Genomic DNA, 6393 nt, shown 5'->3' with positions numbered 1-6393 from the left:
GAACAAAGATACAACATCAAACGAACAGGAGAGATTTCAGAAGTAAATGGACCACGTGGACATAAGGACGGGGCGTTTAGCATGTGACGTGTCCATCCAGGGAGAAAGCTTCGTTTATTCATCCATTTAGTCTTTCATAAAATGTGACTGAGTGTCTACCAAGTGCCAGGCACGGTCCAGACACTGGAAATACAAAATAAACGGGCAGACGTTGTTTTCGCCCCTGTGGAATAGTAGGAACTTCCCCCAAGGGCTTTTCCAAAACAAGGCATGCATTCTCCTGGGCCTGCCCAGGCTCCCACAGCTCACAACTGCCGCAAAATGATGGGATGGGGAACTTCAGAAAGTGGAGGAGTAGACTGCATTTCTGAGAGGTGCAGAAAGCGTTAATGGGGAAAGGAAACAGTACTCGTCTTTCCCATCTATTCTCATTTGTGGTAACAGGACACAGGAGGAGAAAAAAGGGATGTGGGTTAGATGCAGGAGTCCAGGAAATGCCTTCCCTGTGGTTTGTGACATGCTGCTGGCCTGACGGCAGCCTGGGCTTTGAAGATTTGCTGCACATGGGGAAAATCTGTGCACCTGAAATGGAAGGTTTAACTGGCTAGTGACAGGGGCATCAGCTAAATCTGCTATGTCTCATTTCCTTTATTTCCCTTTGTTCCTGATACCCAATCTCTACGCTTCTCCAGTCATGGAAGAGCTGGGATCTTCACATCCTATCATGCTACCTTGAATAAAGTTCCTTTTATTCCTTCCCTTACATTTATTACACATCCTCCCTTCACCCCAGGCCATTACAGAGGGTACGTACGAAATAAAGCTATTCTTTTTAATAACAGCTACATAATCTCTTTTCTAAAACTCGGCTCTGAAAAGTCAATATTCCTCTACTGGTAATTTCCCATAATGTGGTTAGTTTAACAAAATGAAATTTGAAAAACCAAACTATTTGTGAGAACAATTGCATTCTTACAAGTTCTCCTTAATTTCCTACTCTTCGATATGTCTTAGACTTTTTCACGTCCTGCCTCATTATTGGCTAAGTCACAAAGCCAGAAAAAGCTGGCCTTGAACCATTTGGGAAGAAAGGTGGAATTAGGGGTGTCTTTACTATGAGTGAGAGGATTGATTTGAGTGAGCTGAATCCGAGTCAAGAAAGGGATGGGACAGGGATGGGGCTTGTCGGCCGACGGAGAGGACCCAAGGCCTGGCAGTGTCCCACCACAGGAATCAAAAGGGCCTGGCTCCTTCACCCTCCCACCCTGCCCAGTAGGAGAAAGGCAGGGGTGGAGCTGGAGGGACAGGCTGTTTGGGAAAGGAGTCCAGGGGTGGTGGGGCGCTCTGTTTTGCACTCCCCTTCTCGGTGAGAAGGAACAGCTTTCGAAAGAGGTGTCTGTAGAGGTTGCCTGTGCCCCCTAGCCAGCTCACGCCCACCCGGCATCTGTGTACAGCTAGTTCCCCAGTGAGCTCACATGGTCAGCTCTGAGGGCCACTTTGGACCCTGCTCTGCTGGACACGCTTGTCTGAGCTCCTTGAAACACTGCTCTCTCATGATCATCTGAGCATTTCTCTTGGTGTCTGGGATGCTGCAGGGCCCTGGGTTTGCTCCTCTGCCTGACTGCTCTCCTCCATTCTCCTCTGCAGGCTTCCCCTCCGCCCTGTCCCCCTAGGCGTTGGGCACCCCCAAGGCCTGCTCCTCCATCCTCTTCTAGTCTCTATCCGCTCTCTCTTTAAGTAGTTTCATTTAGCAACAGTTCCCCTGGGATGTCTCACAGCAACCCACATTCAGATGTGAAGACAGAGCTTTTGCAGCCCTCCTCCAGCTCCAATCTGAGCCTTCCACTCCTCTTTGTCTAAGAGCTACCATCATCCTCCTGGCTACTAAGGGCCCTGCTCCCTGGTACCGGCCTGGACTCCTCACATTTCTGTTCACCTCTGTCCAACCGAGTAGCAAGTTCTATCTGCTGTATTTCAAAATACCTCAGGTATGTGCTGATCTCTCGTCTCCACTGCAACCATCCGGGTCAAAGCCACAGTCAGGTTTCACGTGGCTAACGGCAGCAACTTCCTCCCTGCCTCACCATTTCCTCCCTCCCTTCTCCCACAAGTTTTCCACAAAGTATTCTTTGAAAGGCAGATTATGTCACTTCCCTATGTAAAATTCCTCCGTGATGTCCCATTGCCCCAAAGGTAAAGGCCCACAAAGTCCTGCCTGTTCTGGCTCCTCTCGACTTCACAACTTTGTCCCGTGACCGGCTCCTGCTCTCTCACTGGGCACCAGTCACATGGATGTTGTGGAAACACACAAAACTTTTCCTGTCCTGGGGCCTTTGCGGTCACTCTTTCTCCTGCCTGGACCACTTTCTCATCATTTATGACTCAGCCTAGATGCCCTCTCCCCAGAAGACGCGCTTTCTCACACTCGGTTATTTCGCTCCAGGTACAAATCGCCACTTGCGATCACTTATTTGTCTAACTGTTTGCTGCATCTCACATGAGACCATCCGCACCCCAAGGACAGGACTAACAGCATCTGTCCCCTTCTCCATTTATCCTTGATTAGCCGAAGACTGGGCAGATAATATGTGCTCAAGGAATGGTTTTCCAATGAATGTATAAAAATATCATCAGTGGGTGGGGCACGGTGGCTCATGCCTGTAATCCTAGCATTCTGGGAGGCCAAGGCAGGTGAATATCTTGAGCTCAGGAGTTCGAGACCAGCCTGAGTAAGAGTGAGATCCCATGTATACCAAAAATAGAAAAAATTAGCTGGGTGTTGTTTGTAGGAACCTGTAATCCCAGCTACTTGAGAGGCGGAGGCAAAAGGATCTCTTGAGCCCAGGATTTTGAGGTTGCTGTGAGCTATGATACCACAGTACTCTACTGAGGGCAATAAAGTGAAACTCTGTCTAAAAAAAAAAAAAAAAGCATCGGTGATAACTAGCATTACTCTAATCAGGGCTCCAATCTTGAGTACTTAACTACAAATAGTTTTTGTTGGAGAAACTTTTTTTTTTAAATATCTAAATGATCTGGAATCGGGATCGTGTTATCACTTAAGAGTCATCAAAGAATTCCATGCCGTATGAATTTGCAAATAGAACAAAGCTATATTCCTTTAGGAGGCATCAGAGGAGGGAAAGCTTGATGGCAACACTATTTCCTACTGCAATCAAAGATGCTCCCAGAAAGGAGGATATAAACAGAATATTCTTTTTTTTTTTTTTTTTGAGACAGATTCTCACTCGGTTGCCTCAGTCTAGAGTGCAGTGACATCATAGATCACAGCAACCTCAAACTTGTGTGCTCAGGTGATCAATCCTCTTGTCTCAGCCTCCCATTATTTGGGACTACAGGTACCTGCCACAATGCCCACCTAGTGTTTCTATATTTGGTAGAGATGGGATCTGGCTCTTGCTCAGGCTGGTCGCAAACTCCTCAGCTCAGGCAATCCATCCGCCTCAGCCTCCTGCTTAGAGTGCTAGGATTATAGGCATGAGCCACCGTCTGGCCTAAACAGAATATTCTTGAAGTGGATTTGGAAACTCTGCATTGGAATTTACATCAATATGTGATAAAGCAAATAGGTGAAGATATAATGGAGATTTTTCTTTTGAAAACAAAACTATAACATGGGCCAGGCAAGGTGGCTCACATCTGTAATCCTCATACTCTGGGAGGCCAACATAACTTGAGCTCATGAGTTCGAGACCAGTCTGAGAAATAGTGACACTTCATTTCTAAAAGTAGCAAGGTGTTGTGGCAGGCGCCTATAGTCCCAGCTACTCTGGGCTGAGGCAAGAGGATCACTTGAAACCAAGAGTTTGGGGCTGCTGTGAACTATGATGCCATGGCACTCTACTGAGAGTGACAAAGCAAGACTGTTTCAAAAAAAAAAAAAAAACAACTTTCTGTCAACAAACACATTCAGTCCCTGGTCACTCCTCACTTCTATCCCTCCCACCGAAAAACCAAGAAATTATTTTTAAAAAATCCTCCAAAGTTATTAAGCAGGAGTTGCAATCCTTTGAAGGTAAAGTCTGAGGAGATATTTGGAGTATCTCCCTTGATTCTCTACCAGTAGAAGGTGAGAAAGAGGGTGTTGGATGACTGCAACATTTTCAAAAAAATATGTTCACCATTCAAAAGTGAAACCATTCAGCCACTTTGTTTTTTAAAATGGAACTCTGAGAAAAGATCAAATCCTATTACTTTATTTTCAATTACTTTTGATTAAATGTTCTTCATTTTATGTAGTTTTTTGCTTATTTTTCAACACTTTGTTTTTAAAGAAGATCTTTAATCACTTCATGTTTGATAAAATATAATAATTATAAATGTTTTTCTTGCTATTTGTAATATGTTTATGATTCCTCTGATGTATAAGATGTTAAATATTTATTTTCACTAAACTTTAAAAAACAATCCACACTCAGGCACCTGTAGTTTCAGCTACTTAGGAGGCTGAGGCAAGAGAATCTCTTAAGCCCAAGAGTTTGAGGTTGCTGCGAGCTGTGATGCCACAGCACTCTACTGAGGGTGACATAATGAGACTTTGTCTCCAAAATAAATAAATAAATATAATACATAAAAATAAATAAAAAATACACACTCATAAAAATATCAGTAATAATGCCAAATACTTCATTATAAATCTAAGCAGATCTTGGCAACAGGACAACCTTGTTTTGTTCTAGTGTTGTTGCCATGGCCACCCTTGCCCTGTCTATTACAGGATGCTTCTCATTGATGCTTCCCGTTGAGCAATGCTGGATAATCAAGGAGCTCCTAGACTGCAATTCTTTTTTTTTAATTTTTTTTTGAGACAGAGTTTCACTCTGTTACCCTGGAGGGAGTATTGAGGTATCATAGCTCGCAGAAATCTCAAACTCCTGGCTTCAAGAGTGCTCTTTTTTTTTTTTTTTTTTTTCAGTTTTTGGCTGGGACCGGGTTTGAACCTACCATCTCCGGAATATGGGGCCGGCACCCTACTCCTTGATCCACAGGTGCTGCCCTCAAAAGGTCCTCTTGCCTCACCCTCCTCAGTAGCTGAGACTAGAGGCCCCCAGCCTGCCTCCTCCAATCTTGACTGGGCTGGTGTGCCAGGTTCAAGCCATGGTTACTCAGCCAGGGAGGGAGGGTGAACTGGTATGAGGTATGTGGTATGTATCTCTTTTAACAGCCGCAGTAACCCTATGCAGCAGGTAGTATTGGTACTGTTTTTCAGTTGAGGACACAAGGGTTTAAAGAGGTTGGCCAGATGTGGTGGCTCATGCCTATAATCCTAGCACTCTGGGAGGGTGAGGCAGGTGGATAATTTGAGCTCATGAGTTCGAGACGACCCTGAGCAAAAGTCGAGACTCTGTCTCTACTAAAAATAGAAAAAAACTGAGGCGAGAGAATCACTTGAGCCCAAGAGTTGGAGGTTACTGTGAGCTATGATGACGCCCAGGGCAACAGCTTGAGACTCTGTCACAAAAAAAATATAAAAAGAGAAACTGAAGCAGGAAGATTACTTAAACCCAGAAATGTGAGGTTGCTGTGAGCTAAGTTGACACAACAACACTGTAGCCAGGGCAGTGGAATGAGACTCTGTCTCAAAAAATAGGTATAAATAAATAAAAAGACTTCATCATATAAATTTTAGTAGAACACAATTCAGCCCATAATACGGTACATACTTTCATTTTCAATTTCAGACTAAACTGCTTATGAGCCACAGTATATTGGTTTTAACGACAACCGTGTAGTTTTATGTTATAGGTAAGTACTTGACCTCGAAAATGCACTCTGTCAGCAGAGTCTTAAAAACTAAAATCTCCCTCAGTTTCTCTCGGGTACATTGAAAGTCTATGCGTGTCAACCCAGTACCCAAGTACCATCCCTCTGAAGTTCCTTCCTTTGTGCTCTGACTGTCCTCCCACTGCCCTGCTTGTCCACTGTGCCCCAGGCTGCAGAATTATTTCTGGACGTGCTCCACTCTGGACTGTGGGTAAATCAAACACGCATCTTTCTGTCTCTCAATGTCTACCAGAGGTCTGCCCCTCAAATTCATCTGTGGAAGTTCTAACTGTGAACAAGAATAAAATCTTAAGACTTCCCCCACAGCAGCTGACTGGCTGGACACGACCCCCTTGGCCCAGGGGATCCCTTAAACTGAGTTGTTAGCCATGAGAAAGGGGATCAGACATGCCTCATCATGCCCTCTTCCCCTTTTTAGAGATGTCCTTTGTGACTCACTAACAGGCCTAAGGCAACGTAAGACACACCTGCAGGTCCTCAGTATACATAACAAACCACTTAGGCCAGGACATAGGTCCGGCACTTCATCTCCAATTAGCAGACCCTTACTTTAACTTGGTCTATTAGACAGAGTCTAACTCTTTATCC

This window comes from Otolemur garnettii, unplaced genomic scaffold (assembly GCF_000181295.1).
Source record: "Otolemur garnettii isolate 467f Iridium unplaced genomic scaffold, OtoGar3 scaffold00120, whole genome shotgun sequence".
NCBI classification, from domain to species: Eukaryota; Metazoa; Chordata; class Mammalia; order Primates; family Galagidae; genus Otolemur; species Otolemur garnettii.
This window is presented reverse-complemented; position numbering follows the sequence as displayed.